Source organism: Caloenas nicobarica, chromosome 1, assembly GCF_036013445.1.
Source record: "Caloenas nicobarica isolate bCalNic1 chromosome 1, bCalNic1.hap1, whole genome shotgun sequence".
Classification (NCBI taxonomy): Eukaryota; Metazoa; Chordata; class Aves; order Columbiformes; family Columbidae; genus Caloenas; species Caloenas nicobarica.
The window spans coordinates 15,044,145-15,051,793 of NC_088245.1; positions in this window are offsets into that span (position 1 = coordinate 15,044,145).

The following is a 7,649-nucleotide window of genomic DNA, read 5'->3' on the forward strand; positions in this document are numbered from 1 at the left end:
TCATTACAAGTGGGCGAACAGCAATAAGCACTTCAACAAACAGATATTTCTTAGGCTGTCGAGCTAAAGGCCCAAATAACCTAAAGAGGAGTGCAATCAGGCCTGCCAACTGCAAACAATAAACACTTTTCTAAATTGCAGAATAGCTTACAAATCAAATAAAACTGAAAAGTTAGCTTGAACTGCAACTTAGTTGTAGTTATGAATACATTAATACACGAAGGAATGAAGGCAGCACCAGTGCCCGATTGCAGCTGCCTGCTTTGCTGCTTTTTTCTCCTTTCCCTTCCTGCTTTTTCACGCACAGCGACACAGCACGGGCACACAAAGGGAAAGGGCTGCAGCGTTCCCTGAGTTGTTCCAGTTAACTCTCTTCGTGTCTGACTGCTAACTCCTGTGTACAGAGATTAGAGAGGGATTTAAAGAGATTTTAATGTCTTACTAAGAAGCCGAAGCAGCAGCAGAGCAAGAAGTAGGTGTTCATTGCTCCATGCAGGTGCCTGAACATGCACAGCCACTGTCCCTGTGAGTTGGGCCCTTCCCTTTAGCATCTGCCTGTAAGAAATTATTCTGAAATTCTTGGGTCTGCACACACTTATACGTGAATTTGAGAAGATAATGTCATTTCCTTAGTTACTTTTTCCCCCTAATCTCCATTCTTGCAGGCTGCTTTTTCTGTCCCTTCCTCTTTTCCTGCAGTAACTCAGAATTCTCTACTGAACTTGGGACATAAAGTTACGTGTCACACATTTCCGTGTGGTGATCTGTGGCAGCAAGTCGTACTGAGGCTGCACAGGAAAATGCGCAGGCTCTCCAACCTGGAGCCTCAGACTGCAATGACAATTCAGTCATTTTTTGTGTGTATGTGCTAGAAAGAGACGCTGCCACCACCTTCTAGAAAGCAAGGCCGTAATCACAGCTGTATCATGTTACAAGCTTTACCCTGACCCACACCCACAGGTAAGAGGCAAATATTGATCAACAACAGAAAAAAATCACAACATATTCTCTTTTTTTAAATTGAGATACTATTTTTAGAAAAGTGTCTTACTCTAGGAGAAAGCACTATGACTGTCAGTGAAACTGTTATCAGGGAACGGAAAATAAAAAGCTAAGTTTATTAGTCAAGGCTGTCCGTCTTGCGTAGCAATTCATCAAAACTATACATATTTTGGAAGCCCCAGAATTATAAAATGGTGTATTTTCAGTCTTGGAAGAGGAGAGTGTCCTTTCAAGGATACAATGGTGCTTTTCAGAAGACCGGTGACTGTGCACCACGTCTGCCAATTGAACGCTCATTTCAGAGCAAACCTTGCCGTGTCACTTTAGGTACCTATTGACTAACATTCACTGCTTGACTACAATTCTTGTTGCATTAAAAAAATCCATAAATATCACCTCTTTAATATGATTAAAAATCAGGGGGAAAACGGATGAATTGCTTAAGCAACTGTTTTTTGAACGGTGGCTGTTGAACCAGGCTCCTCCCTCAGCACAAGCCAAGGGGAGGAGGGAAGAGACCTGTCTGGACTTGGGCACTGAGGGCTGGCTTGTCTGGGCTACTGCGGCCGAAACTGTGACCGGCCGATGGGACTTCGGCCAAAACCGCTTCACCTCTCCTCCTCTCCCCCCTGTTTTTCATATTCCACTCCAACACACAGTTTCCACAGAAACCGAGTAGCATGGATAGTACAGGTTTTGGGTGCCCTTCTACAGAAGTAAATGTTTTTTAAACAGAAGACTGAATATAGCGTTGACTAATTAACAACTCATTTTGGTGAAAAACTGTAGTAGAGTTTAGATTCAGAGGTTATCTGGACACTAAAAATCATATTGGAATTCCTCTTTCAACATTTTAAACCTTGTGTAGTAACTCCAAGGATTGCACGACTAGCTGGCAGCAGAAATAAGAAATTAACATTCTAATTTATCACTTGGTTTAGGGCTTTTTCATATTTCTTTCCCCCCTACTATTCATCAGCAATACTGGCAAGTGTCTGACACAAAAACAGAATCAAGCAAGCTACTGTATCCGATCACTGTACAGCTTCCACCATGTCCCACAGCCAAGCTTAGACTCAAAGCAGAATTCTCCCTGACATTGCACTTATTTCATAATTACAAGGTAATTTTGTACAGTGAAAAATACAATGAAGGCGATTGCTCTTGGGACACGCTCCATGTTCCCAGCTGACCACCAAGCAGGTACCTGAGAGGCCAGGGTCACCGAAAGGTGTGTTCTAAGTTTGCCACTGAGCCAGGCTCCTGACCTCCTTACAGACCTTCCAACTGCCTGTAAATAATTCCCCTGACAGAAAAATGTGGTCAGGCCGGTCACTAAGCTCAATGATTAAACATTGGCAAGTACCTCTCACTCCATATAGCAGACAAACTTTGCTGGGATATGTTCAAGATTCTGGTCCTCACCCTCAGCTGCATAGGAGAGGTTATTTGTGTGCTCCCAGTACCTATGCACCAGCCCAGTGAATGTCCAGCTAATCAAGCTGGAGTGAAATGACGCTATGGTATAATACGTTCCTATTACCTATTTCCTATTTGAAATTGTGCCTGTTTACTGTACTCCTCTAGACAGCCTGAAGTCAGTTGTGCTCCTTTTGTCAAGTAGGCAGGAGGACCCAGGGGTTACTTTTGCCAATGCTATCCAGTTTGGACAAATCCATAAGTGAATGAAGGATCAAGAGTATCTCCATGCAGCAGGAAAGAGAAGGGTGATAGAAAGGTGGAAGATTTGCTGTATTCTGGATTTTATCATCCACAAATTACATGAAGAACTAGTCATCGAATTGTTTAGGTTGAAAAAGACAGAATCACAGAATGGCTGGGTTAGAAGAGACCTCTGGAGAACATCTAGTCCAACCCCCCTGCTAAAGCAGGTTCACCAGAGCAGATCACACAGGAATGTGTCCAGGTGGGTTTTCAATGTCTCCAGAGAAGGAGACTCCGCAACCTCTCTGGGCAGCCTGTTCCAGGGCTCTGGCACCCTCAAAGTAAAGAAGTTTCTCCTCATATTGGACAGAACCTCCCATGCTTCAGTCTGTGCCCGTTGCCCCTCATCCTGTCGTTGAGCACCACTGAAAGCAGTCTGGTCCCATCCTCTTGACACTCACCCTTCAGATATTTATAAGCATTGACAAGATCCCCTCTCAGCCTTCTCCAGGCTGAACAGACCCAGCTCTCTCAGTCTCTCCTCATAAGAAAGATGCTCCAGACCCCTAATCATCTTCATAGCCCACCGCTGGACTCCCTCCTGTAATTCTTGTCCTTCTTAACCTGGGGAGCCCAGAGCTGGATGCAGAACTCCAGATGTGGCCTCACCAGGGCAGAGTAGAGGGGGAGGAGAACCTCCCTCGACCTGCTGGTCACACTTTTCCTAATGCACCCCAGGTATCATTTGCCTTCTTGGCCACAAGGGCACATTGCTGGCTCATGGTCAACCTGTTGTCCTTTAAGATCATTGAGTCTAACCATTAACCTCCTTTTGTTGCTAATGTAGTTGTAGTTACAGAAACATTTTAAATTGTCTTTTACGGCAGTAACCAGACTAAGTTCTAGTTGTGCTTTGGCCCTTCTAATTTTTTCCTTGCATAACCTGACGACATCCTTGTAGTTCTCCTGAGTTGCCTGACCGTTCTTCCAAAGGTCATAAAATCTCCTTTTTTTTTCCTGAGTTCCAGATAAAGCTCTCTGTTCAGCCAGGGCAGTCTTCTCCTCCACCAGCTCGTCTTTCGGGACAGGGGAACAGCCTGCTCCTGTGCCTTGAATCACAGAATCACAGAATGTTAGGGATTGGAAGGGACCTCGAAAGATCATCCAGTCCAATCCCCCCGCCGGAGCAGGAACACCCAGATGAGGTTACACAGGGAGGTGTCCAGGAGGGTTTGAATGTCTCCAGAGAAGGAGACTCCACAACCCCCCTGGGCAGCCTGTTCCAGTGTTCCGTCACCCTCACTGAGAAGAAGTTTCTTCTCATATTTAAATGCAACCTCCTGTGTTCCAGTTTGTACCCATTGCCCCTTGTCCTATCATTGGTTGTCACCGAGAAGAGCCTGGCTCCATCCTCGTGACACCCACCCTTTACATATTTATAAACATTAATGAGGTCACCCCTCAGTCTCCTCCAAGCTAAAGAGCCCCAGCTCCCTCAGCCTTTCCTCATAAGGGAGATGCTCCACTCCCTTCAGCATCTTTGATTTCCTTCTTGAAGAACGACCAGCCTTCCTGCACTCCTTTGCCCTTCAGAGCTGCGTCCCAAGGGACTCTGTCAACCAGGTTCCTAAACAGGCCAAAGTCTGCCCTCTGGAAGTCCAAGGAGGCAGTTCTGCTGACCTAGGTGTGTAAAGAGGGAATATTACAATGTGGCTACAGCCCAGAAGTTATACCAACGCAGGTATTAGGATTTTCTGTATGGATTGCACGATTTTAAAGTAATTCACAGCTGTGAGTAAAAAAAATACTATAGGTACTGCCATAATCCATTTTAGTTTCATGTCTTTCAATCTTTGACAAGAATGCTGGGACTTCTGAAGTGTTTTTCAGTGACCAGATCCAGTCATACTGAGGACAACAGGCATTTTACCAGGAGCTTAATAGGGGACAAAATTTCACATCAATAGCAGTGATCTTCTCCTCTTCCCATGACCAAATACACAGAAAAGTCTTTCAGCCCTTGAAGGTGAAAGGCCTTCTGGGATAATTGCAGGTGGAGGCAGAAATATATAATTATTCCCCCAGCTCAGATTCCTATTTCTTGTAATATTTGCTCTTTGCTGCCTTTGCAAAAATTCCACACTGCCACTCAAAGACACTTGATCTGTGGGCGATAACATCCTGTTTTGTCTACATGGCTGCAAAGTTTTACAACATCCCTGCATCAAACTTCTAACAGTGAAACAAAGGTACATGTATTTCACAGAACATGTATTTCAAAGAACATGTATTTCAAAGAACATGTATTTCACAGTTAACTCCCAATTCTACGGTTAAGGTTTTATTGAATCTTCTACAGTCAGCTACATTCTTAATTAAAAATTACTCTGTATGGCACAGTGATTGAGGATTTGTTTACAGCTATCTTTAGATCATTATTTTTTTTACAGAGGAACAAACTTGGTCAAAAAAACCCCCGTCCTCTCTGCCTAAAATTCTCATTGTCTGTCTAGGTAAGATGCTTTTCCACCTTTCTGCTATTGCAGGCTAATTGACCAAGGGATTTGGAGAGATTAATTTGAAAAATAAGCAGCTTTTCATTTTAGAAAAGGAATAGGGGAAGGGAAAAGGGGAAGAATCAACTTAAAGGTTATGGCCTATTAAAGCACTATAAGCCTTGCTAATTTGTGTTCTCTGAAAACTATATTTATCAGTATTTTTGAAACCTGTATTATTCTTTTTGGACTGTTTTCAACATACTTCAAAGAACCTCCTCACTGAAATTACTTACCTTGTGCATCAAGTTCTCTATATCTGAAAAAAACGAATTTTTTTTCATAATACTGTACTTTTAGATTTTGCATGGTAATGAATTATCACCTCCACTTTTCACTTCATGCAAGGCTTCAAATTAAGCATTAGAAATGCAAACAACCTACATATGAAAAATACATTAGGCTTTTAATAGTTTTTCTTTTTAATTCTCTGTGGTGCTGTTAGTGACAGGTAAAAATCAGACCAAGTTAAGTGCAGCAGGTGCAAAGAGGTGTAAAATTACAACTTATCTCCCTGATTGTCTGTGCCCCTGGGAGGCATAAAACTGAAGACGAGTGAGTGCAGTTATTGCTGTTCTATTTTATTAGTTTCTTCTGTGGAGTGGGAACAGCTCAACTTTGTACCTTTGGGTTTTCGAGGAGCATCTTTGGAGGAGACTGACTTAACATGCTTCTCACTTGTGCTCTCTTCCTAGCCAGATTTATGCTCCCATCTGCCAATGTGTGCGATCCTGATTTCCCCTCCTGGGGAATCTGAGAGCAGGGAGACATTATAAGCTTTTACAGGCCATAACTATGCTCACTCATAATTTTTTTTCCACAAAACAAACTTCCTTTAGGTTTCATTAAATAAAGTTTCTGTGGGAACGTACTGATACTCACATCTTAATTGAGATTAAAAGAATACTTTAATGATACCACCTGATGGGTATATTAGACCATTTATAATGGAGTATTTTTAATTGTTAAATCAACCAGAGGAAAAAGTCAAGCTGAAGTTGCAGCCATATCGTTATTTTCTTATTATATTTTACACTGTACTTCTGTACATACGAGAGCACTTGACTAATACAAAGTGGTGATGACCGCGTGCCTTTTGCCAGCCCGCACATGGAAACCATGTTAGGGATAGACTGTAACAGAAGGTGACTGAACATGCCATCTTCTAAGTACCGAAGGTCCCTGCTTGCCAGCATGGCTCAGTTTTATCTCAGAGGCAGAACTAGCAAATCCTTCCTTCCAGCCCCTGAACCATAGGACAGATGGTCTCAAGGATTTTGTCTGTAGATTCTCAGACACAGGCAAATCGTTCTTTAATATGCCAGAGATTGCTTACTGGTATTGAGAAAAGAGTAATAAACTTTGCTGAATAATTAGAAAACTTGAGAAATGCATAGTAATGATATTATTAGCTATTTACCTTGTGGTAGCACCTGCAGGTCCTTCAAAATGCTGGTTCTTCACTGTATGAGGCACTTCATACCACTCCAAATTCTATCCGGGATGATGGCAATGGCTGATAGATGAACATAGTCAACAGGGAGAACTAGCAGTAGGTAATTATCATACCAAGCACAGGTTGCAACATACAAGCTACTTAATTACTGACAGGGATTTTGTAGACAGGGAGGTACTTAATGTATAATAGGAATTTGGAGGAAGAAAAATAAGGATTTTAGGGAACTTCTGCTGCACAGCATAAAAGAAGCAAAAAGTTACATGAGAAGAAGAACTGGATCAATGCATGGTAGAAGTCTTGCCAGATATTTTCAGCCAGATAATACTGTCTTTGCCTGGGAGAGGTGAAGGAACTACCTTTGAACATCTACATACCGCGGCTACAGCAGCTGGTCCGATGGCAGCAATGTTCAAACGATGCATAGCTCTTATTGCATTTCCCTACCACCGAGACAGCCTGGGAGCTGGACAACAGCAGGCCTAGCTCTGCATTCCTCAGTGATGCTACAGTCTTCAGAAGCACCATACCCTGCCTTGGTGATCGCTGACGTCTGTCACTGTTTCCAGTCCGTGTTGACCTGTTCACAGGAGCACATGAAACTCATCCCTCATAGTGCTACTGGTTTCTAGCAGGTTATTCAAATTCCAAGTGTGAAGGGTGGACAGGGGGTAAATTAAAGCTCTGTGATAAAGACACAGCTTTGATCCCCTCATATTTGATAAAATAAATCTGTATGGCTCCCCTTCTGCCCAGAACTAAGGATAGCCACAGATCTTTCCTCCTTCCTTTCTAACTGCAATGTGCATTTCCTTGATGTGGTCCTTTATAAGTTAGCCATAAAGCAAGGCATGCATACCTGTGATTTTTTTTTAAATCGAAACCAAAGCAGTCCATTGTGTTACCTTCCCTCTTGGAACAGAATGACGAAGTGTGTGCAAGGGATGAGAAAATGTGTCACCCATCTGCGC